This window comes from Euprymna scolopes, chromosome 38 (assembly GCF_053919585.1).
Source record: "Euprymna scolopes isolate OS-2025 chromosome 38, ASM5391958v1, whole genome shotgun sequence".
Classification (NCBI taxonomy): Eukaryota; Metazoa; Mollusca; class Cephalopoda; order Sepiida; family Sepiolidae; genus Euprymna; species Euprymna scolopes.
The window spans coordinates 19,581,638-19,608,637 of record NC_136519.1 but is presented as its reverse complement, the minus strand read 5'-3'; the positions used below and the strand labels follow the sequence as shown (position 1 = coordinate 19,608,637).

At 32.3% G+C, this 27,000-nt stretch overlaps 1 protein-coding gene across 1 annotated transcript in view; it reads left to right on the top strand.

The window, feature by feature from the left end:
- LOC145263084 (orexin receptor type 2-like) overlaps positions 1 to 27,000 on the top strand; it is a 661,665-nt gene that overhangs the window by 247,459 nt on the left and 387,206 nt on the right. The window contains exon 2 of the mRNA XM_080119962.1: positions 525 to 583. The gene's annotated coding sequence lies outside the window, so the exon portion shown is untranslated. The remainder of the gene's footprint in view (positions 1 to 524; positions 584 to 27,000) is intronic.

Genomic DNA, 27,000 nt, shown 5'->3' with positions numbered 1-27,000 from the left:
AATTTAAAACATTTTATTAGCAAATTCTTTTTAACCTACTAAAGCTAAGGAAAATATATTTTTAAAAATTGATTTTTTTCAGTGAAAATTAAACAAACAACATATTGTTTTGCTTTGGGGGGTGGTTTCTGAATAATTTTTATTTAAATTATAAAGGAACTGTTCACTTGCGCATATTTTTTATATCCATATAGAATCTATAATAAAAAAAATACAATCTCCTATCAACATGACCTTTTTTTTTATTATAAAATAGCCAATTTGAAACCGTAAGCAGACAGCCAATTTTTTTTTATAATTTTTGGAAAGGAAATGGTTTTATTGATTTTTAACTGGTAAAGAGCGATTTTAAAGGGAGGTAATTCGTATCTTATTAATTAATGTTTGCGATGATGATGGTTTTTTGTGTGAAACTGGACGTACGAACAAGTAAATTAATATTTAGATGATAATAATGATAATGATTTCACAATTAAATATTGTAGTTAATTTTGCTGACAAATGTTTTTTTCTCTGTTTTTCAGTAATTGAAAAAACAACACAACCCCATTACGATCTCATTATTCATCCATCTATCAATTTGGTAAGTAAATGTTTTCATATTACTTCGTGTTAGAGAGGATAAACTGCTTAAAGGCGAGGATAGAGAAAGAAATAAGTAAATAGATATACAAGACCGATAGATCTGTACAAAATTACAGATGCGTGTATGCATACATAAGATTAGAATGTGAAATTTCCATGTAGGTAAAAAAACATCAGAGTGTCATGTTCCTGTATAAGACGAGTTATAGATACGTGTCACGAACAGGAAGTTACTAGCAAAATGTGGTAAATAAGCAGATCAAATTTGTCTCATTCAGTGAATTGATAACCGAAAAGATGTTTTGAATAGCTGCTACCTGCATTGGATATGAGTTCGGAGCATTATGTAGATATATATGTGAACATCAAATTTTTAATAATAATTCCTTCTCCAAAACTTTGTTTTGCTCTTCTATATTAATAACGATTACAGGCGCCGTTATTAAAAATAGAAGTCTACAGAAATAATAAGAAAAGAAAAGAATTAATGTTGCTTGTAGTGTGCACAGCCTTGGTTCAACTGCCATCGTGAGAAACCGCTATCTGTATATTCTGCAGGAATTGCAGAATCGGAAACCAGGCAAAGACACACGCGCGCGCACGCACACACGCACATTGACTGATAAGGATGGGCGAGGCGGCAACTAGAAAGCTGATTGGTTAACTAGAAAATGCAATATCATGTGCGTATATAAAAAGGCGCGCCTGGCGAATTCTCACGAGAATGAAACGCGGAATATTCTGTGTAGCTTCATTGCCATATGTACTTTCATAACTTTGTATAGTGCTCTACCAAAAGAGGAGGGCTTAAAATATTTGTAGTCATCGACATACAGTCCTGTTTCGTTGTATCACAACTCATCAGTGCCGCGAGACTAGCACCTCTCCCAAGCCGAGTATTGAACCTAGAAACATGGCGTTGACGTTCATTGGTTAATTATTCTATTTTGTTTATTATTTTTTTCGGGAGTGGGAAATGATAGAAAATAGAACGTCTACTTAATGAAGTAATGAAGTAAGCCTAAATGAAAAAACGCGGCCTAAATACACACAGTTACTCATACACATCCACACACAATATACACACACACACACACACATATATATATATATATATATATATATATATATATATGTGTGTATAATCATTTTTTTTACTATATTAATTAAATACCTACAGACACTAGTGTTTCATCCTTTCGGGAATCTTCAGTGCAGGGTGTCACGATTAATACCAGTCGAACGATTCGAACCCTGCAACACGAGACATCTCTGGCTCGATTAGCGAAGACCTAATCCATTCGACTACCATTAACCGCGTGAAATAACGTTGAATTTAAACATTTTAATTTTAAATGTTCATTTACGTCAGTCAGACAATGATCTAATCGTTATACGATGATCTATGCATAAGAGCTAAATTGACCGACTTTAATTCAACTGAAACTGCTCAACGATAAGAAAGGAATTTCTTAAAGGAGCTATATAAGTGATTCTGATGATGATACACTCTTTCAGTAAAGCAAACCTATCAGAATAGTGCAAGCTCTACACGGTTAAGAGAAGCAATTCATATAATAAGTAAAACCTGAGAACAAGTTGTATAAAACTTTATTATGTCATCAAATCACTACCGAATGAAAAGAAAAAAAGAGAACCTTTTTAGGTCATGGATTTTCCTAGGTAAAGGCATCTCATCAGAAGAGGAGAAAAACCAAGATTATAAAAATACAAAAACAAATGCTGGCTTAATAAGATCTAGTTTAGAATTTAAAAAAAAAAACATCATAAAAGATATATAAGTATATATATGCAGGTAAAAATCTATAAAAATATATCAGTAGAAACAGCAAAAATAAGGAGAGGTAGAGAAGGAAAAGGAAAATACATGTAATAGGTTATGAGATAAGTAAAACAAAAATTGTTTCTTAGGTGGCGCTGTTGTATTGCTTCCATCCTCTTTATTTGATTCTTGTGCAGTTTGTAGGCTTCTGCTGAATATAGAAGAGCGGGTCTGATAGAAAATATTAAAATGCAAAAATCGGAAATATGATTACGTATGAATAAATAAAATAAAATAAAAAATAAAAGAAACTAACTTTCTGAAAACCAATAAATTATTGTGTCCATTCCTTTAAACATGGTATTTTTCAGCATATATATATGCATATGTAAATGAAGTAGTTATATATATATATATATATATATATATATATATATATATATATATAACTACTTCATTTACTCACATAAAATTAATATACGAAAGTATAAATTTATGCGTAAACTTTAAGTATTTACTTCAAAAGTGCTCAATACGTAGGTAGAGCTAGTTAGTAAGTTATAAAATATATATGGCGATTAAGCTATACTGAATATTCCGCGTTTCATCCACTCTAGGATTCATAAGCCTATAGAATCCTAGAGTGGATGAAACGCGGAATATTCAGTGTAGCTTAATCGCCATATATATTTTATAACTTACTATATATATATATATATATATATATATATATATATATTTGTATATTCTGTGAAGTTTTTTAACGTTTAGAACTTTATTCCTTTAAACATGGTATTTTTCAGCATATATATATATATATATATATATATATATATATATATTTATATATATATATATATATAGTCTTGGAAGTTTTTGAAACTTTAGAACTTTATAAAAAAACTTATTTCATTTTTATATTTTTCTCATTCGTTGGAAAACTATTTAGTTAATAAATTCCGTAAAATATTCAGCGCTTACATAATTCAAATTACGAATGGAATATTTGAATTTAAAAGTCATAAAAATATTTTCCACCTCAAAATCTAATAAAGCCTATATTCGCAACATCTAGAAGTTTGATTCGATGCCATGCGGCGTTGCAAAATTAGAATATCATAATTCCTTTTAATATACAACAAATGCAAGTCAGAAGTTTTAAATGATTTACACGTAAATACATATACGAATACATGTATACATTGGTATGTTTAAATAATAGTTAAACGCGTTGCTTTTCGTTCGCAAATAATGTATGGGCTGACAATACAAGACATTCGCCATTTTCTCCTAATTAAAATGCATATACTGCGCATACAAACTGATGTAGGCATAATTGCCGTACTTAAAAAATTGGTAAAAAGCAGCAAGTAGAAGCCATGAGATAACAGACGAAGATTGTACATTACTATAATAAATAGATCGTGCATATCTAATTGTAACATTGTTCGGAGACCAACACGTTGTATTCTTAGTCGTAAAGTGTACAAAGATTAGTAAAGAACTTTAACTCGCTTTTTTGTTTTGTTGTACAACGTGATTTATTTTCACTATGTCCCGCCAACGCGTGACTTCTCGCTACTGCTGTGATGTCTCACGTGATCGTCTTCTCGAACGTGTTTTCGAACGTTATTCACGTCTCTAACGTGATCGCCTTCTGGAACGTCCTCTCTCCTTTTTGTACTTCTTTTTCCTTGCTGTGACGTCATTTCGTTCACAGCTCGGTATTTGCATGTAGCCGTCCGCCATATGTTACATGATTTAATGAGTGTATAGATGTTTACGGGAGTAAACATTGGACTTTTGGTTATTTTCGCTCACCTCGTTAAACCTGTTTCCGTAATTTTGTCCTTTATTCCTCATTACATGAGCGATGTTTCTTACCAAGGAAGTAGAATTAACGTTTTCTGTGTCAGGATCTATTGATTTTAATACACTTAATAAGTTTTTTTTAACGTGAAGTAGTATTTTTAGCTACTTAGATTAAGTAACTTCATGTCTTGCCTTGGTTTGGATTAATCGAAATTCTGTTCTGATCTTGAGTGTGCTATTTTCACATAGTTTCGGTCACTGTAGCCTCCAATATTCTTCAGGAGTTCCATATAGAATGAGATAAGAATTAAGAACAGAGAGGAACGATGGGAGTAAAACGACTCAAAGAAGCAGTGAAAATGCAACGGTCATCTACTAAGCAGACCTAGTATAGAATTTAATACCGTACGGAAATCATCTACTCTATATGTTAATACGATAGCGAGTGTGTTCTTTTGTGTGTCAGGCTTACATCCGGGTCGTTTAATTGTTATGTAATTCAATTTTTTGTCATAAATAATTTTACCAAGAATTATTCACAAGTTTTGGTTTCGGTTTCGATTATAACTGATGGCACTCCATTAATCTATTTTTTTTATATAAATAATTTTCTCGAGAATTTTTCATAAGTTTTAGTTTCGGTTTCGATTATGGCTGAAAGAACTCAAATTATATATATATATATATAAATATATATATATATATATATATATATATATATATATATATATATATATATATATAAATATATACATACATTATTTCGGTTTCGATTCAAGCTAATGCGGCCAAGTCATATGGATATATTTCTTTTATTTTTGAAATCGCAATTTTATAATATACAAAAATCGATAGAACATTAACTCTATGATAATATATACGAAATCTGCAAGAATTAAAATATCATATTTAAGCGTATTTTATGCCCGGGCTTTGCCGTGCGTTCGCGCTAGCTTAGATTTTGCAGTTTTAACAAAATAGCTACAATAATATCAGAGTGTCTCCATTTACGCTGAACATCTACAGAATGACAACAACAATATATTAAACATAACTGAGTCCCCTATCGTATTTCCACAGGTTCCGCTAGTATATATTAATAGGATAGCGTGTATGTTATTTATTTTGTGTGTCACACTTACATCCGAGTGACTGTCTTTTAATTGTTCTAGACTTCCATTTCTTGTAATAAATAATTTTACCAAGAATTCTTCATAAGTTTTGGTTTCGGTTTCGGTTATAGCTGAAGGAACTCAAGGTATTTCATAAGTTTTGATTTCGGTTTCGATTCAAGCTGATACGCCCAAATCATACGGATATTTATAATCTTTATCTTTGAAATCGCAACTTTATAATATATTATAACGATAAGACATTAACACTATAATCATGTAAACCAAATCTGCAAGAATTAAAAAAAAATCATATTTAAGCGTACTTTACGACCGGGTTACGCCGAGCGTCCCTGCTAGCTTAGATTAATGTTTGTAGTTTTAACAAAAGAGCTACAACAATATCAGGGTGTCTCCATTTATAGTATTACAACATCAATATATTACACATGAATGAGTCCCCTATGGAATTTCCACAGGTCCAGCTAGTTACTTATATATATTAAAAAATTTTTTTAAAAAATGTGTGTATATATAGTAATCTGTAGTAATGTATATCGATTTGTTGTGATAATGTAGATTGATTAGCAAGAGTACATATAAAAACGGGAATAGTTTTAAGGCGATCAAGATTCGTAATAAAATTATCGGCAAAGACCCGCGACATAACTGATAAAAAATTTGGTAAATTTAATTGTAAGTGAAATTAAATAAACACAAGAAGAAAATCGGAGATTACATCGACCAGGACGTTGTACAAATAACAGCCAAGATTAGAACAATAGTCCGAAAAATACAAGCAATATGAATAATCAATCCCTCATCTAAAAATTCAAATCATATTTTTATTTTATATGAACAAAAAAAAATTAATATATTGGAAAATAAAACGATATAATTAAAAATAAAGAAGGCATAAAAATTGCAAGTAAATACATTGCCGGGCAACGCCAATATATATATATATATATATATATATATATATATATATATATATATATATATATATATATATATATATTACTGGTATTATTGTTTAGTTTTTAAACAAAACACAATGTGTCAACCAAAGAGTGCTCAATGTTTAGACAGAGCGATATGAATATGTTGAATCTGAAAACTAGTTGCTACACATATGCAAATATGTTTCAGAGACCACCCTGCTAGGGAAAATCACACCATCAGGCCAAGAATATCTAGGGAGATATTCTTGGCCTGATGATGTGATTTTCCCTAGCAGAGTGGTCACTGAAACATATTTGCATATGTGTAGCGACTAATTTTCATATTCAACATATATATATATATATATATATATATATAAATATATATATATACATAATTATAATATTTTAATTTATATAGACACATATTGCATAGTCGATACACTGAACATGCTAATATTTAGGACAATTAGTTGGCAAAAACTAAAAGTACTTGTCAGGTGACGTAACAAAGTTAATGTGCCATATTATTTTGCTCTTTTTTATTGAGCACTTTTAATAACCTCGTTTTCACACATGAGTTTTCCCTCTTGAATAACTTTAACTTGATATATATATATATATATATATATATATATATATATATATATACATATATATATATTAACTTTGTGTGTCTGTGTGTTTGTAAGTTAGTTCGCTATGGACTTGAAAACGATGACCGATTTTTATGAAATTTCACACGAACTAACTTCATGCGCCTAGCTATATCCTCAGATACGTTTTTTGGTAAGTATCGATAATCGATAATCAAAATAATTCGATTAAAGAAGGATCATGCGATTTGGGCCGAAGTTAACACCTTACACAGCCTAACATCACAAGTGCATTTGAGAAGTTTTATTACAATACAAGCCGAAATGCTCGACATATAAAATCAACAGTAAGTTCTTTGATATGACATGGGCGCATTCGAAATGAATGTTTCTGTTTAAAGCACAATTGGAGCATGATACTTGACTTTTTGAATTTTAAACTTTAATTCAAGTCATTATATATAAAAATATAGGTACTCTAAAGTATGAAATTAATCACAGCGAGAAACATATGAAACTTCCTCCCCGTTGCACCGCGATAGGTCCCCATCTAGAGCAGGTAATCAATCGATCTGATTGAAAAATAGGATATTTCGCAGACTTCGATGACAGCGAAAATATGTGAGTATGAAACATTCGTTGATCATCATTCAATCCCGCGCAACGTCCGGTCAGTATTGTAATTATAGAAAATGTCATTTTTCATTGAAGACAATTATTCTACTTTCTCAAAGAAATAAATAACAAAGAAATAAAACGCCTAATGAAATCATTCCAGTTCGTCTGTTCTCAAAAGAATTATTTTACCAAAACCACAAAGAAAAAATACAACAATGACAAGGACACATGATTTCCAATAAGAGCAGCGCAACATTTTTGTTCTTAAAATTATCTCTACGACAGAGACGTATGTCTTGTCTGTCAATGTTTAAAGTCCTGGCCCCAGGGAAAATATCTATCGTAATGACTCTCATTGTTTTCAGCAGCTTGCACTTGATTGGCAGTTTCTGCGACGGATTCTGAAATGTCACGGAACTTATTTTTACTGAGTGGAGCAAACAAACCGTGAAAATAACTTTTTTTTCTGCTTGTTTACAAGAACGAATTTCTTGTAACGATAATTCTTATGATGGAAAAAAGTTTCCTTTTTGTAAATCTGTTAATCTTTGCATGCGTTTTAATAATTTCTACTTTTTAAGTTCTTGCAAATTTTTAAAAAGACAAGGTAAAGATATACGAACTTCACAGACATTGAAGGAATTCGTTCGGAGAGACAAAAAAAAAACCCTCGGAACCAATGGGAAATTACTAAACGCGCTAGTTATCTCAATCGCGTTTAACGCATGAAAGGCATGAACACTTTACAAAAGAGTATTGCTTAAATACTCTTTTGTAAAGTGTTCAGAGTTTCAGTAAGTAACGGAGAAATTTAACATATCTCACATAGAGATTAAGTGTTAGCCTGGGAAAAGAACACCTTGGTTTCTGTGTCCAGTCACATAGACAACGCGAAAGATATACTATAACATATTTAAATGAGAAATTGGGAAGAGGGAAATCATGTTTTAATTTCTTTACTAACTCAGAGTTTCAGTAAGTAACGGAGAAATTTAACATATCTCACATAGAGATTAAGTGTTAGCCTGGGAAAAGAACACCTTGGTTTCTGAGAACTTCGACTGAAGTGAAATGAAATAAAAAACATGAAATGATATATCCAGACTAAACAGAGTGGCCCTGTCGGTGGGGCATTAGAATACGCCGACTGCCGCCCTGCAGAGGGTAAAAGTCCCTTAATGGGGGTCCTGGATATGACCTTAAACTATATCCAGTGGTGAGGCCCCAGCTTGTGGGCTTTGGGGAGTGTGGAGCAACCCTTTAATTACCATTGCTCCCAGGTCCACTCTGACCCGGAGTGGTAGTACCTGTTAGGGTTGATATGCCGTAAAAAAAAGCAACCAACCAACCAGACTAAATAGAATTTTATATGTATGGAATAATGGATAAGCATGATAACATATTGGTAAAACTAAAATTACAGACAAATCTATAAGGTAATCGATACAAGCGACGCTAATCTAGGTGACACTTTATATAGTTGCTTGTGGTTTATTTCTTACTAGTTGCTTTCATTCCTATCCGCTTCTGAATACACTAAAACTGCAATATACACACACACATAACTGATGCTACCAGATCAGGCTGTCTGAAGATATTGGCTTCCTGAGACGAAATGCACCTAGCATTGATGTTTTTTTGTTTTTCTACATCCTTTTGCAAAACTTAATTATGTTCTGCAAAACCAAAAACAACATTGCACAGTTCCCATATAAATCTCGAGATCTAATGATTGATTGGTTCCTGATTAACGATTTCTACGTATTTTGCTTAGCTTTCATATTCCCGTTTTTCACCGAAGTCAATGCGAAAGCCTAATAAATCAGTTCCAATTTTGACAATTTTCAAACAATTGCTTATTGACATTTTTTCACTTTGTTACTTTTTTGGCCTCCGTCCTGCTCATGGTTAGGATTAGGGTTATGTTTGAGGTTGGAGTTATGTTTGGGTTCAGGGTTATGTTTGGGGTTAGAGTTAGGATTAGGTTTAGGTTTTAGGTTAGAGGTTACGTTATATATACGGTGATTATTCCTAATTACTTTTCTAAGATTTGCTTTTGGAGAAATTTCGAAAAATAAAACCAGAATAAAATGGCAGAAAGTGTTTTCTCTCTTTATACGTATATATTTGTTTATAATTATCAATTATATTTGTTTATATCTATTATCAATTATATTTGTTTATATCTATTATCAATTATATTTATTAAAAAATTGAATATTTTATTAAAATATTTATTACATATTTTTACCTGCATAAAAATTATCCATGGACACGGGTATCGTCAGCACGGCAAAACTTTGTATAAGGATCGAACCTGTAACAGCCGATTGAGAGTCTGACGTTTTACCACAAGGGCACGGTACCTCATCGAATTTTATGAACGATTTTCATCGGTTTTAAATGTAAGATTTATTGCTGATTTATTTTTTGTATTAGCGATTTTGTGGTATTTAATTGTCACACTCTCCTGAGCATTTCGAGGGAGTCACCTACTCTTCGTTTATATTTTTTACGTTGCCCTTGTTTTTATTAGGGCGTATTTATTATTATTAATAATTTTATTCCATTATTACATTTGAATACTTTATTCAAATATTTATGAAATGTTTTTACGTACATAACACTTATTCATCACCTGTTGACAAGAATCGAACCCGTAACAGCTCGATCGAATGCCTCATGTTTTACCACAAGGCTATGGTACGTTATCAAATTTTATACACTATTTTTTTTTAGTTTTAAATGTAAGATCTATTGTTTATTAATTTATTTTTATTAGCGATTCTATGGTATTACATTGTTACGCTCGCCTGACGTAAAACTAAGGGCCGGTAACTCACTCAAATCGCTCAGGCAAGCGTAAAAATTAAATACCACAGAATCACTAATAAAATAAAATCAATTAACAATAGATCTTATATTTAAAAGTGAGAAAATTGTGCATAAAATTTGACAAGGTACCATTGCCTTGTGGTAAAACATTGAGCTGATACAGGTTAGACCTTTTTCCAAAGTTTATCTATGCTAAAAACATGTGATACCCAGAAACACGTGTCTATGGATAAGCATTATGTACGCATATATATATATATATATATATATATAACACAAAAGATGAATGAAGTGAGGTGGCATGGCTTTGGAAACCTTTTTACCAGCATGTTAAAAATATACCTTTTGTTGTAAAAATCTAATGGATAAACATCTAAAGAAGTTAGTGGGGATAGGATATTTTTATGGACACATAAATCGTAAAATTGCCTACCCACTAATGAAACAGCTGTAATGGAAAAAATCCAGCAAATAAACGAAGGTTATAAAAAAGAAACATGAGTCTTTGAATTTTCAACAACATTTTACGCTATATATATATATATATATATATATATATATATATATATATATATATATATATATATATATATATATATATAACCTCATATCTCTGGCCTTGATGGAGTGGAAACTATGCTATGGTTGTAAATAATCTTAACTATCAGCAAGGAGAGACTTGATTCCAAATATTTTTAATGCTATATCTTCCCTCTTTTGGAAATAGAGTACGGTTATGGATATCTTCAATATATAATAATTCTCATACACTGTGAAATTTACTTTATATTTGAAAATCAAAAGAGGGTATATATAACATATGAGAAATATTTGGAATCAAGTCTCCCCTTTGCAGCTTTTTCAGATCATTTAAAACCATAACAGCAAGTTTTAGTCTCCCTTCAATCAAGTCGAGAGGTTTGGGGGGGAAATATCAAATATTTTCAAACGTAATTCATACGCATAATTAGAAAAACAAATGAATGATTGAAAAGTTTTATGTCAATAAAAAAAGTGCTAAAAATAGGCTCTGGACGATTGAACATCCTCTTAATGTGTGACCTTAAGAGCAAATGTCACATAACCCACTACACAATTTAAGTCATTATTTTCTAACTAGCCTTCATTTGTTAAATTCTGATCATTTATTAAATTTTGAGATTCGGAACTTATAAAATTGCCAAAAAAGATGGTGTGTATATATATCTATATATCTATAAAAACAGAGATGTGTGTGCCACAGACGATTTCTGATTGGTTAATCCAATAATCACATCTCCTAAAAAACAATCGTTTCTACGCTCTTACCTTTACCATAAAATATTATGGCTTTATTTATTGTCCATCTTGGAAGGGTTTAATTTTTTAATAACTTGTTATTTACAAATTAAAAAAATACGAAACTATTATGCGAAACTAAACTACACGAAATACGCGCACACACGCACACACACACGTTCACTACCGTCACGTTGTTATGGCAACCAAACCCGCTGACTTCTTTTTCTCATTTCACTCGTGGTCTTAAATTAGATTCGAATAAGTTGCCAAAAAACAAATATATAACAAATAAATGTTATCAAAGGCAAATCTTTCGTGTTTTTATTCAATTTAACATGTTTATTCAGCTCGAAAAGCATACAGTGTTTACCGATGTATTGGAAAATTCAAGATGGCGGCCGATTCTCTCTTTAACACGGTAAGTTTGGAAAAAGGTGTAATAAATAAAAAACCGGTTAAAATACTGTTAAAAACTCGCTCAATATATGTTACCGTGACATAGGTTGACATATATTCGGCGGGTTTTTAATAGTATTTTGTATAGTTTTTTATTTATAACACCTTTTCCCAAACTTACGGTGTTAAAGAATGTGTGAGACGCCATCTTGAATTTTTCAACACATCGGTAAACACTGTATTCTTTTCGAGCTGAATAAACATGTTAAATTGAATAAAAACACGAAAAATATATCCAGTTTTTATCGGTTTTTTACCTTCTCTGCAGAAGTACAAAAAAACAAAACAAACAAAAAAAAAACGGAAGGTACTTTTACAGAATGTTAAACTAACCCTAACCGATGTTTTATGTTTAGTTTAGGAAAAGTCAGAAGAAATAAAAGTCATTATTGCATGAAATATACGTATTTAGTTGAAGTATTGTTTATGTCAATTCTTTCGAAGAAATTTAGCAAGATTACCTGTAAACCAGGAAATCGGTAAAATGTCATCATGGATGAATACTTGTCTATTATAATTTCTACCCTTGACAAAAACTTAGCCATAACAAAAGAGATTTATTGTTCAGATTGTTTTTGAGATTGATTTCTAAAAAGATATTTTATAAATAAAATCGACTTTAAAATTAAAGACTTAAATTACAATAATTGAATTTAAACATTCTTATTTCAATATTTGGCACATAACACCTGCAAAAATGATCACAATGTCAGGATTTCATTTTATTTCAGAATCGATGGCAAATACTAATATTTAACATTAGTTTATCATTTAAGCCGATAAAAAGCCCTTTTTTTTCCGAGTCATAAAAGGATTTGGAGTTTCCTAATCAACCTTTCGGGTGCAGTTGCACGCTCTCAAAATAACTAAAGTGTTGGCTTTAAAAAAATTGGTTCATTAAAACTAAACAGGTTTAGTTTTAATAAAAAAAAAAAATTAAAACAAAATCGCTTTGGTAATTAGATATGTCGTATGGTTATCCCTAATCGCTGAATAAAACCGCTAACGAGTTGAATGATTACGACATAAAATTAAACTCGGGTTCCTGAAACGGAAACTTCGTTTGTTTTTGTTTTTTTCTTATCAATATATTTACATTGTTATTTTGTTTTCATTTTCAATCATTCGAACAGTTTTCTTTTTCAAGTAATCCAAGTTACAAAATTCCCACTGTTTACTATGCTAAAATCACAATGACTAATGTATACCTATTAACCCTTATCCTTGAGTGGCCTCTGGGCCTTGATAAGTGGTGACACCCATGTAAAAAAAAAAAAAAATCACTCGAACAGTTTTCTTTTTATAATGTACAGTTTTAAAAGTTTAAAAACTATATAGTTTTTACTTCAGGAAAATTAATGGGTCAGTTTTTACGATGTGCCCTGTTAAAATACTGTTAAAAACTCGCTCAATATATGTTACCGTGACATAGGTTGACATATATTCGGCGGGTTTTTAATAGTATTTTGTATAGTTTTTTATTTATAACACCTTTTCCCAAACTTACGGTGTTAAAGAGGGTGTGAGACGCCATCTTGAATTTTCCAACACATCGGTAAACACTGTATGTTTTTCGAGCTGAATAAATATATTACATTGAATAAAAACACAAAAAAGATATCCAGTTAGGTAGAAAAGTAACTTATCTTGCCTTTGATAACATTTATTTATATATTTGTTTTTGACTATTTTTTCGAATCTATGTGTACAGTAATCTTGCCAGGATGCGGAGGAAAATGAATGAAGGGGGAGGGGAATAAAATAAAAACATTTTGGAAACAGAGTAAGTTTGAAAGAATTGCTTTGCACAGAAAGAAATTAATGAAAAAATAAAATTAAATTTCTTTTCTTTCTTGATTTTTTTTTTAGTTTTTTATGAAAAAGGAAGTCAAAATTAAGACTATAAAAAACAATTTTTATTAAGAGCGAACCTCAGTCGTCAGGTCTGTAAAAAAAAGACGTGGAATAATAAATGTTTTCTAATACAAATTGTTTTTACTTATGTGTTCATTTGTCTCTTTGAAGTTCGTTTGTTTAATATATCGGTTTGCAATATAATTTTGTCATTCTGTCAGACTCAAATTTTAAATCTATATATCTATAAAAGTTAAAGTGTGTGTGTGTGTGTGTGTGTGTGTGTGTGTGTGTGTGTGTCTGTGTACATTTCCCTACGAAATAACTCTGTCAATTTTTAGTCTACAGACTCGAAATTTGATATACATGGTACTGAGATTTGGAAAAATCTATGTGATCGGTTTTTAGCCAGAAATTTGGCGATTAAGGGGTCAAAGTTCAACGATTTGAGCTTTGAGAACTCTACCAAACTTCTCCGACAATTTTGGGTCTACACACTTTAAATTTTAGATATAGCTTCCGTGGACATGAATCTAACTTAATAACTTGATTTGAGCCCAAAACAATAAATTTTCAGGGGTCATAATAGGGGTCAAAGTTTAAAAAATTACCCCCTTTTTTTTGCTCAGCATACACCTCCAAACACCCGGGCAACGCCGGGCACCCATGCTAGTATATATATATATATATATATATATATATATATATATATATATATATATATATATATATATATATATATATATTTTAATTACATTTTCACTCCAACCAAGGCACGTTGCCACTTTGATGTAGGTGGCTACTATTAGAGACCTAGGTTTCAGGGGTACTATGTAGGGAGTTTAGCAGAAAGATTTCTGTTCACATTACACTTGAACCTCTGCATGTCAGTACAGTTGGGGAAGCAGGAATTCGGAAGAGAATTCCTGCAGTTTTGGGGAAGAAGCTATTAGAATAAAAGGCTTTCTTAGATGTGGGGATCTCAACTGTGTAGGGGTGGGACTTCGCTGCTTGTCGGGTTTGTCGGGGGTATTTTCGTCGAGGGGGTACGAAGGCTTGTAGTTCGTCAGAGCATCAACCATTAAAATACATGTAAAACAGGCAGAGGGATGCAACATTTCGTCGGTGGGACAGGGACTGAAGTTTAGATGTCAATTCAAGACCTATTAGGTTGGCAACTCTCTTTTGGGCCGTGTCGAGGAGCGATAGACTAGTGGCAGATGCATCAGCCCAAATGTGACAGCAGTACTCCATAAATGGGCGAATAGTGGCTTTGAAGAGGTACGGGATACTTTCAACCATAAGTTACTTTTCTAGCATGATAGAGAGAGCCCACCTTCTTTGAAACAGGCTTAGCAATAATCTCAATGTATCTATTCCAACTCATGTTTCCTGTGAACGTAAAGCCAAGGAGCTTGAACGAAGTGCTCTCAGGTAAAGTATCTCTAGCCATAGCTATTGGTGATTGGTAAAGTTTCATGTAATTATTAAAGGAAACGAGCTTTGTCTTAGCAGCGTTGAACGTTACCATCCATTTATGCCCCGATTCCTCTACAGACTGAAGGTCTTCCTGTAGGGTTTCGGCCTTTGCCTTTGATATGTGCTCATTAGTTTTCCTCACTTGCCTGTTATAGAGCGTGGTGTCGTCGGCAAATATACCCATCCCAGGAACAATTTTATCAGGTAAGTCATTTATGAATATCAGAAATAATATTTATATCAGATTTTTTGGACGTACGCCCATCGAGGATTCTTCAACCTGGATTCTTCTCTTATCTAAGAAGGATGTAATTATGCTAAGCATTCGTCCAATAATACCATAGGATTTTATTTTCATGAGAAGATCATCGTGCCCGTCAAAAGCCTTAGATATATCAAGGACTACTGCCCTCCCCTCTTCTGCTTTATCTAGTGCTTGGTATGAATGTTCAGAGATTACAGTTAAAATACCTGCAGTAGAACGGGCGTGCCTAAATCCATATTGGTGGTCTGACAGAAGTTTAGCAGCCGTAAGGTGATGGACTAAAGCTTGATTATTTAAGGACTCAAATATTTTGACGAAAAGAGGGAGAAGGCTAATTGGGCGATAATTTAATGGGTCAGTTCTTTCGCCAGAGTTTCTGTAAACTGGTAACATAGAAGCTGTTTTCCAGCAGCCAGGAAAGAAAGATTCGTTAAGGCATTTGATAAAGAGTTTAGAGAGAACAGAAGCGACCTCAGCGGAGCATTTTTTTAATAGCACAGCCGGGATGAGGTCAGGTTCACATGTTTTTGAGGTGTCTAGGTTTTTTATAATATCATGTACTCGAGAAGGCCTGATTGAAATGCTCATATTTTTGGTTCTATGGGACAAAAGTATGTGAAAATTTACAGTGATTTAAAGATTATAATACTATCCTGTGGTTATATATATATATATATATATATATATATATATATATATATATATATATATGTATATATGTATATATATATATATATATATATATATATATATATTAGAAACACTAGGAAACGAAACCTATTACAAACCAATGGAATCTAACATAGACAACACAACCATATCTAAAATCTCAAAACTCTGCGTAACATACAATACAACATTAACTAAAATAAAAAAAGACTTCCTTACAGACTTCACAACAAAAACAAACATCTTCTATGGACTACCCAAAATACACAAATCTAACGAGGTAAGACATGTCATCAACACACAAAAGTCAGAATACATAAGCACCCAAAACTCTAATGACCTCACATTCAGACTCATAGTAGCAGGACCATCATGCCCAACAAGCAGACTTAGCAACCTAATAGATATATTATTACAGCCTTTCACCGATCTAGTTAGAAGTAACATAAGAGATGACATACACTTCCTTAGCTCCCTACCACAAACAGTAGACGATGGGACAATACTAGCCACATTCGATGTTAGCAGCCTATACACCCCAGATTTACAAAACAATTCGTGGTTGACAGCATTGACATAATCCTCAACAATAACTCTTTCGAATTTAATAATGACAATTACATCCAAACACTAGGTACAGCAATTAGTACTAAAACGGCACCAACATATGCCACCCTTACACTCGCCGTCCTGGAAGAGATCCTTTATGAAAGCAAAGAACAGAAATACGGACACAATATCAAAGCACTCTTCATAAAATATTGGAAAAGATACCTGGACGACTTCTTTATCATCTGGAAAACCACATGGGGGATATCAGAGATCTCCACACTATACTACAAAACCTACATCCCAAAATAAACTTCACCCCAGATAATAACCAAAATAAACTTCACCAAAATAAACTTCAGCCCCACAGAACTACCTTTTCTAGATATCATAGTGACAATTAAAAACAACAACAACATAATCACAGATCAGATGCTAAACAATAACTCCACTTAAAAAGCCACCATCCCCAAAACTGTCTAAAATCCATACCCTACTCCTTTGCACGTAGAGTCTGAACCATAGTCACAGACAGACACCCCCGTTTGACTCGACTAAATAAACTGCAAATAACCCTGCAGAAAAGAGGATATCCACCACCACTAATACGCAAAGGTATTGAACTGGCAGAAAAAAATCTCAGTAGACCAACTAAGAAACCCCCAACACACAACAAAGAACAAATTCTAGCATACGTCTCCACACAGAACACAAACAACCCAGAACTATTTACATAAATAACGAAAAACCTTATCCTTCTCGGTCAGAACGATAAACTAAACAACATACTCAAAACAACAAAAATAATAAAAAGTAAACGCCAACCTCAAAACCTAAAACACGTCCTAACCTCCTCTAAACTCGTTCAATACACTACAAAAGGAGTCACAAAATGCAATAAACAGCGATGTGGAGTTTATGACAAAAGGAAACACATACACATTCAAAAATTCGACACAAACATTCAAAATAAAAAACGACCTAAACTGCACCTCCAGAAATGTAGTGTATGCACTAAGATGCACAGCATGCAACAAACCTTACATAGGCGCCACCAAAAACTTCAGCAATAGAGTGGCCTTACATAAGAGCAACATTAAAATCGCAGATAACAGACACCTCTGTTTCAAAACACGTGCATACATGCAGTGGAAATAGCTTCAAAATAATGTCAATTTTCCAAACAGACAACTACCTTTATTTACTTACACAGGAAAAAAAATTCATAACAAGATTCACTCCCGAATTAAACAGAGCGTACTATCAACGCCCAAACAAATGAAATGCAAAACACATCCGCACGCACGTTCATACACATGTACACCCCCACACCTAAATCAGAACCGATACATTAAAAAAAACACACACACAACCACATACAGGCACAACACCCCTATCTCTAGTATAACACATTAAACAATACCAACTTACCTCGAAACTTACAACACTAAAATATACCTAGAACCACAGTGTAGTATCTGTTCCAACACTGCACCCAACCCGTCCTACCCTTAGTCAGTGGAGGAGAAATCCTTCATTACTGAGATAATGCTCATTCTTTTACTTGTGCCTTCCCAGGTGTCCCCTGCTTTCTGAGGAGTGAGATCTTCCCCACACTAAAAAGCGATCCTGGATCTGGCCCTACCCACATGAGGAGACAAACAAAAATCCCCTGTGTCTATTTATAAATAAATAATAAATTTAAACCAACATAATATTATGAATGTCCATCCGACTAAGATTAAAACGAAATCACAATAGAAAGAAACTAAAATCTAAAAATCCCCCAAAAATCAAAATCACAATTAAATGAAAATAGCTCTACCGATTACCCCTGTTTCAGAGAAGCCGGTTCCCTCCTCCCACCTCACACACATTATAAACGAACTTGTATCACATTTGTTTTCTTAGGAAAGCAAATAAATGTATAATGTTATAAAACTATTAGACATATACATTCTACAAACCAATACAAGGAAACACACACACACACACACACCTTACGCACCCACTTGACCAAGTACCAACGCGGCCCTCACTTCCACGCAAGTAATAAAAAATAAAAAATAAATAAAAAGTAGTAAAAGGAGAAAATAGAGGGAACAGCAAGAGACAGGAATGACCATGGTCTGACCCAAATAAGAATGGTAGGAGTGGAAAACATCCGTGAAGACATTTGGAATTATTTACAGACATTTCATCCGCTCGGGAAACATGTAACCAAAATGGACTGCAAAAATGCTTTTATACATTTTGAACACATTTTAAATATATTTTAATTATTTTACACTTTGAATAATTTCTGAAGAGGACGCTACACAGAACGTCTGAAACGCGTAAAAAACTATTTTAATGATTTCAAAACATTATTACAATGATCTAAATATGATACCCTTTTATATGAAAAATCAAAACACGGAATAATAAAATAATGTTAAAAAATACATAGCAATTGTTGGTGACCTTTCTTTTATATATATATATATATATATATATATATATATATATATATATATATATATATTAGACTACTCATGACCCGTTGGGTCAGTATATATTAACTATGGAATTAATGTATGAGCGTGACACTTTTGACGTAAAGAAAATAGTTTTTTGTGACGTAACAGAAACATTTCTATGAAAGTATATTAAAATAAAAAAGAATATAGATAGATTTCTATGAGTCATTCTGTTTATAATTGTTTATTCTTGAAAAAAAAATTACAGCTATTGAATTATAAGTGATTGGCCATACTTATAGGTAAATGTGCACTGAACAGATACCATAATACTTAAAGTTAAATTCAAATTTTGAAATATCTTTTAATTTAAACGTGAAAAACAATTAAAAAAATTGGGTCGCTGAAAACGTACACAGTAGAACAATACATTGTAAAACAGTAGGTTTATTTGTAAGAAAACTGCGTTAAAATAACTTAAACGTAATACGGAAATGAATGATGTAAAAAAAATGCAGAAAGTATTAACAATTGTTTATTTGGATAATTTAAAACGAAAAAATAAAAATTAGGCCGCCGAAAACGTACACAGTAAAAAAAAAAATATGTTGTCAACAGGTCAAAGTTGATTTATTTGTGAGAAAATTGCGACAGAATGGTTGTAATACAGAATAGTTGCAAAACATCCCCTTAGGGGTCAGTATATTATATTAGCTATGGAATTAATGTATGAGCATGACACTTGTGATGTAAAGAAAATAGTTTTTTGTGACATAACAGAAACATTTCTATGAAAGTATATTAAAAGGAAAAAAAGTACATAGATAGATTTCTATGAGTCATTCTGTTTATAATTGTTTATTTTTGAAAAACAACTCCTTCTTCATTAGTAGTAGTAGTAGTATTAGTAGTAGGAGAAATAGTAGAGTAGTAGTAGGGAAAATACATGTCAACCAGTAGTAGTAATAGTAGGATAAGGAAGAGGAGGCGTAGTAGTCGTAGTAAGAGGAGGAAGAGGAGGCGTCGTAGTAGTTGTAAAGAGGAGAAGTAATAGTAGTAGCAAGAAGAGGAGTCATAGTAATAGTAGTAGTAGTAGTAGTAGTAGGAGGAGGAGGAGGAGGATAGTGCGCAAGCAAACAAGCAAACAACCAAGAACGACAGATTTTTTGTATTATATATATATATATATATATATATATATATATATATATATATATATATATATATATATAGGAAAAACAAAAAAGACATCATCCGTCTTCAGGGAACAGTTTACCACAGGAGATAATAACGATGTCTATCATATCCAGTTTTGAAGTCACATGGTAGAAACAGTCAGCCTATATCTATATATCCATAAAACTGGGAATGTGTGTGTGTGTGTGTGTGTGTGTGTGTGTGTGTGTGTGTGTGTGTGTGTGTGTGTGTGTGTGTGTGTGTGTGTGTGTGAGGACATTTCTCAACCTAGGTACTCAACGACTTTTTGATCTACAAACTTGAATTTTGGTATATAGGATATTCAGACATGTGGAACATTTTTAATCATTTTTTATCCGGAGAAAAGGCCGCTAAAGTGTCAAAAATTGTATAGGGGAGACATCGGATTGACCCAGGAACCACTACTAAACGCACAGCATAATAGTGGTTTAAAGAATAATCATAAATACAAAAGAATAATTATAAATACAAAAGAATGGATAAAGAGGGAAATAAATAAATCTATGAATAAAAAGATACCTGATTAACAACGAGAATTACACTCTCGACATCGGAGGTATGTTTTTGACTGTTGGTGACACGTAAAAATTGTATTTGAATATGTTTTTAGAATTGTCTGAAAAGTTTGCTTCATTCAAAAATAACATATTGTTACTGTTTGAAGATTGTAAACGAAGCAGATCTGTAACATGTACTCTTTTGAAAGAACATGTGTTTTCAAAAATCGTGAATTGATTTTTGATATATTAATAGAGCTTAACACCACCAATATCTGCAACGGCGAGATGCAACATTTAGGTCATGGACGCATAGATTCAGTTATCATAGCAATATAATTGTAAATCCCCTCTGATCTATTCAGGCAGAATAAAAATATAAGGTATTACTTTACGGAACACCTTCATATATATATATATATATATATATATATATATATATATATATATATATATATATATATATATATATATATATATTTATATATATATATATAATGTGTATAAATTAATTATATTTAAAGTTTAATTAATAATTTTCGAAACCTCGTGCTCTTTTATTTTCTCATAAGAGTATATGTTACAGATCTGTTTCGTTAGCAATCTTCAACAAATAGTAAAAATATGTTATCACTGTATTTTTTGAAATTAGAAAACTTTTCAGACAACCCCTATGGAGAAATGTTTTATCTCTCCATAGAATAGAGGAAATATGGAGAAATATGTTTGTTTTTTCTCCATATGATTTTCTGAAAAATTTGCTACATTCAAAAATACAGTGATAACACACTTTTACTGTTTGTTTAAGATTGCTAATGAATATATATATATATATATATATATATATATATATATATATATATTATACTAGCATTTCAGCCCGGCGTTGCCCGGGTGTTTGGAGGTGTATGCTGAGCAAAACAAAAAAAGGAGTAATTTTTTTTTTAATTTGACCCCTATTATGACCCCTTAAAATTTATAGTTTCGGGCTCAAATCACTTTATTAAGTTAGATCCAGGTTCAAGGAACCTATATCTAAAATTTCAAGTGTCTGGACCCAAAATTGTCGGAGGAGTTTGGTAGAGTTCTTAAAGGTTAAATCGTTGAAATTTGACCCCTTAACAGCCAAATTTCTGGCTGACACCCGTCACATCGATTTTCCCAAATCTCAGTACCCGGTATTTCCAATTTCGAGTCTATAGACTAAAAATTGACAGAGTTATTGCGTAGGGAAATGTACACAGACACACAGACACACAGACAGACAGACAGACACGTTCACTTTTATAGATATATAGATTATATTATATTATATTATATATTATATTATTATATTTCTGTTTTCTTCTGTAGAATTTCCATTTCTATCCAAAGATAAGAATACAGGTGGAAATTCTACCGAAGAAAACAGGAAAAATTTGAATTGGGCATGCTATATATATATATATATATATATATATATATATATATATATATATATATATATATATATATACTAGCCCGGGTATTTGGCGGTGTGTGAGGTGTGTGTTGAGCAAAAAAAAAAGGTGGTAGTAGGAAGGGAGGCTCGAACCCGTATCGCGAAGGAGGAAAAGAACGGGAAAAAAACGTGACGTCTTTGCTATTACGACCACCAGCAAACTGGAATTGACGTAGGTTTAAATTAAGGCTAGTCAATCGAAAAGAGCGGATGACTTTCGAAAATATTAGCGAAAAAAGCGACCCCTCCCTGTAGAAAAGTGGCCAGTTGAGGGTGAGGAAATTAATGTTTTTAGCCAATTTTTCGGTATTTTCGCCTGAAGGATCTATCTTCAAAACGATACTGATCTTGTGAAAATCCGTCGTCTCTGTCGAAAGTTTTAGGCAGATATGCAAACATACATACATACTTTATATATTGGTAGCTCAAATTTTCGACCCAAACCGATTAAAAACCGTGCCCTATCTCTGAATACCCTTTATATGAAATTTTAAATGTTTAGACCAGAAATAGTCTGAGTAATTTGGTAGACAGCAGAGGTCTAATTCTTTTGCACTTTGACCCCTAATATGACCTCTTAACATTTATTGTTTTAGGCTCAATCAAGTTATTAAGTTAGATCCATGTCCAAGGAACGTATATCTAAAATTTCAATTGTTTATACCCAAAATTGGCGGAGGAGTCTGATAGAGTTCTCAAAGGTGAAATCGTTGAATTTTAACCCCCTTAACAGCCGAATTTTTGTCCGAAAACGAGATTACAAAGATTTTCCCAAGTGTCAGTACCATGTATATCACATTTCGAGTCTGTAGACTGAAAATTGCCAGAGTTATTGCGTAGGGAACTGTACACAGACGGACAGACATTTAAGAAATTAAATAAAGATAGCGAACGTTAGAACTGAAAATAAAAATAGTTTTTAAGATCTATATATACATATTCTAAAGACGAACCAGCGGTTCCATTGTATTAAACCAGCGATCTGTGTCTGATATGAAATCAATTTATTTTGGTTTTTAACCGGATCTCACTTAATACCGGCACAAATATATTAATAGTATTTAATAACTAACAAGAAACTAAATAAATACAATATAAAATAGGAAAATCGAAATTTAAACATAAAATAAAAATAATTCACCCCCCAACTCTCCTGCTATCTCCTATCTTTATAATCAATTAAATAAATATATATAAATGCACGAAACCTTAAAGGAAAAGGAAACAATCGCTTCTAATGATAAGCACCAATAGAAAGTGCTTAAGAACATGGCCATACAACAACTTTTAACGCCATTTTATATAATATGCCAGCTTAAATTTAAAACCCCGCTCAGCAAATGGAAGAGATATCCAGAAAAATCTGAAAAAAGAATAATTCTGTCGTGTTCAATCTCCTTAAACAACATCCCCCCCAGCAACATGCTCCACAAAATATTCAACAAAAACACCATCAAACTGAACTACAGTTGCGGCAATAACTTAGAAAAGATAATAAAAAACCATAATAATAACATTTTAAACAACGACACAGAGCACAATTTAGGGAACAGAGTAACAAAAATGTGCAACTATATTTATAAATCCAAATGCCCCCTTAAGGAAAAATCTCTCACAACCTCTGTAATTTATCAAGCTAATATTAGGACATAGGAAGACCCCACCACTTGCAAACCCTACATCGGGCAAACTAGTAATACCTTTAATCAGAAATACACAGGCCACAAAAGCTCTTTCCTAAACCTAAATTACAGAGATAAAACATCATTAGCTACATACTACAATGATCTAATGAGTAAAAATTTGACACCTATTGTTGACTGGCACATCCTAAAAAAAGCAAAAAAAAACTTGTCAGTCATTAAATTCACCTTGCCTTCTTTGCTTAAATTAAAAACTATTTATCACAAAATTTAAGGATAGGGATAAACTCTTAAATAAGTTGCAGCCATTACAAATCGCATCTGCTCTCACACTTGCAAATTACTCCTCAACAAATTCAACTTCAACATAACCCAATGCAATATCCGACAGTTAAACACCTACACATCTTAACCTCCTCAAGTCTAACATTCACGAAATTCAAAACCACCCTTTTCTTGAGTAAAACCATGCATAAAATTTTTTAATAAATAAAAAATAAAAAAAATAAAAATGGCTACATTTAACCATCATAAGTTTAAAGATGACAGATATCCTGAGTTTTGCAATTACTATTATTATGAAAAGTCTTTAATAAATTTACTAATACACAAATTAATAAATCAACATTAAATGAACAAACGAAATAGAAATTAATATTGGGGCGATCCAAAAGAAACCGATTTTGTTTAATTAAGATAAAACAAAGCTATTAAATGATGCTACCTTCTCTTTCCCATTCCTTCTTCCCTCTTCCTCCGTCTACCCCGTTTTCCTTTTTCCTTCTTCCCCATTCCATCTCCCCCTACCACCTTCCTTTCTTTCTTTTTTATGCCTCTAACCCCCCCCCCTTCCCTCCCTTCAACCGTTCACTTGAAGCCCAAACAACATTCAACAGACCTGGATAAATTCCTAACCTCTTCTCAGATATAAGTATATTAAATTAAAATAAACTTTTAAAAAAAAGGAGGATTTTATGACACACTGACCCTCGAAAGTCTCAGATGGACGGCGAACTACAGACAAAGGAACCTCTCGCTTGTTTAAGATAACATCTGTATAGCTCTAGATTTGGAACCCAATCCCCTCAACCCACAAACCCTAACCCCTAACACCAACACGAAAATGAATAAAGACACCGATAAATAAGTAAATAAACAAATACGAGAATAAATAAACTAAAAAATTCGCACCCAATTCAACCTTGTTCTCCGCGAAGCTGAATCTTTACCCTCATGACTTGTTAAAAAAAAGCTTTCTTTTGCTGAGGATTAATTTTCGCTCTTCATTTAGAATTCCGTTTTCGAAAATGAGGGTTGTTGTCTGATGAGGTCTCTAGTTAGTAAATACTAGTAGACCGAAACATGCTTATGACTGTGTAGCAACAAAGTACTGCTTATGTAAAGACAAATCTAATATATATATATATATATATATATATATATATATATAATATAAAGCTGAACGCCTCTGTGTGTGTGTGTGTGTGTGTGTGTGTGTGTGTGTGTGTGTGTGTGTGTGTGGTCACAAATAGGCTCCTATATGGTTGACTATTATAGAAAACTGATCACATATAATGATAGAAGATGTATCGAGACACAGGAATGGGTATGTTTGATCTGCCATAATAATGATTCATTAAAATTGTGGGGTATGCGTACGCATACCCCACAATTTTCCACAACACAACTTTTCCACAACAGTCCACAACAACAACTTTTAACACCATTTTATATAACATGCTGGTCCACAACAACAACTTTTAACACCATTTTATATAACATGCTGGTCCACAACAACAACTTTTAACACCATTTTATATAACATGCTGGTCCACAACAACAACTTTTAACACCATTTTATATAACATGCTGGTCCACAACAACAACTTTTAACACCATTTTATATAACATGCTGGTCCACAACAACAACTTTTAACACCATTTTATACAACACGCCAGCTGAAATTTAAAAAACCGCTTGGCGAATGGAAAAGATATCCAGAAAAATCGGAAAAAAATGACTCTGTCGTGTTCAATCGGACGTGTTTGACTATATATATATATATACTAGATAATCTACCTGGTGTTGCTCTTAATGTTTTACTTTTGTTTTTATACCCTACTTTTTAAAACTCTACAGCTTTCAGTTTATTTTATTTTACTTGTTCTGCAATATAATTTTTACAGTTTAATTAGTATGCTTTTAGAATATGTGACATTGAATGTAAAACTGAGGTTTTGTAAAGACTCGAAATGAGTTGCTTTATCGAGGTAAAAGTTTGGTTTTTTGTCCACCCCCTCCCGCCAGCCGTACGGCTTTTCTAAAACGCGTAAAAATATGAACTGTGCCTTGAATCTTCTCAAGGAGAGAAATCTATTAAATCAATATTTTGGTACTAGTAAAGATTTGAAACTGGGCAAAGAAAAGAAAATATGTACCTCTTAAGTAAGAAAGAGATTGTTTTACAATGTGCGGAATTCAGTTTTTAAAGCAAATGTATTAATTATAAAACGTTTACGATTGAACTTTCTATAACTATTCTTTTTTTTTTAATAAGTATGATTAAAGTAAAAGTAAGTTACGAGGTGCCTTAAATAAGTTTCCAGACTTTATAGTACAGGCTTTTAAAATTGGCGTAGACTCTTGCAAATTCAGTATGTTATTGCTATACATCTTATGAGATGGCTGACCAATTTTTATGATTTCAGGTTCAAATGAACAGTTTCAGAGGGAATTGAAATACACCCTACTAAAGCCTCATTGTCACTGCTGATGAATTTTCAAAATTCAGTATGGACGTGAGAACACTTTAAGAGAATGATATGCAATAACATTTTGTTTTAAATTGAAACAGATGTCACAGA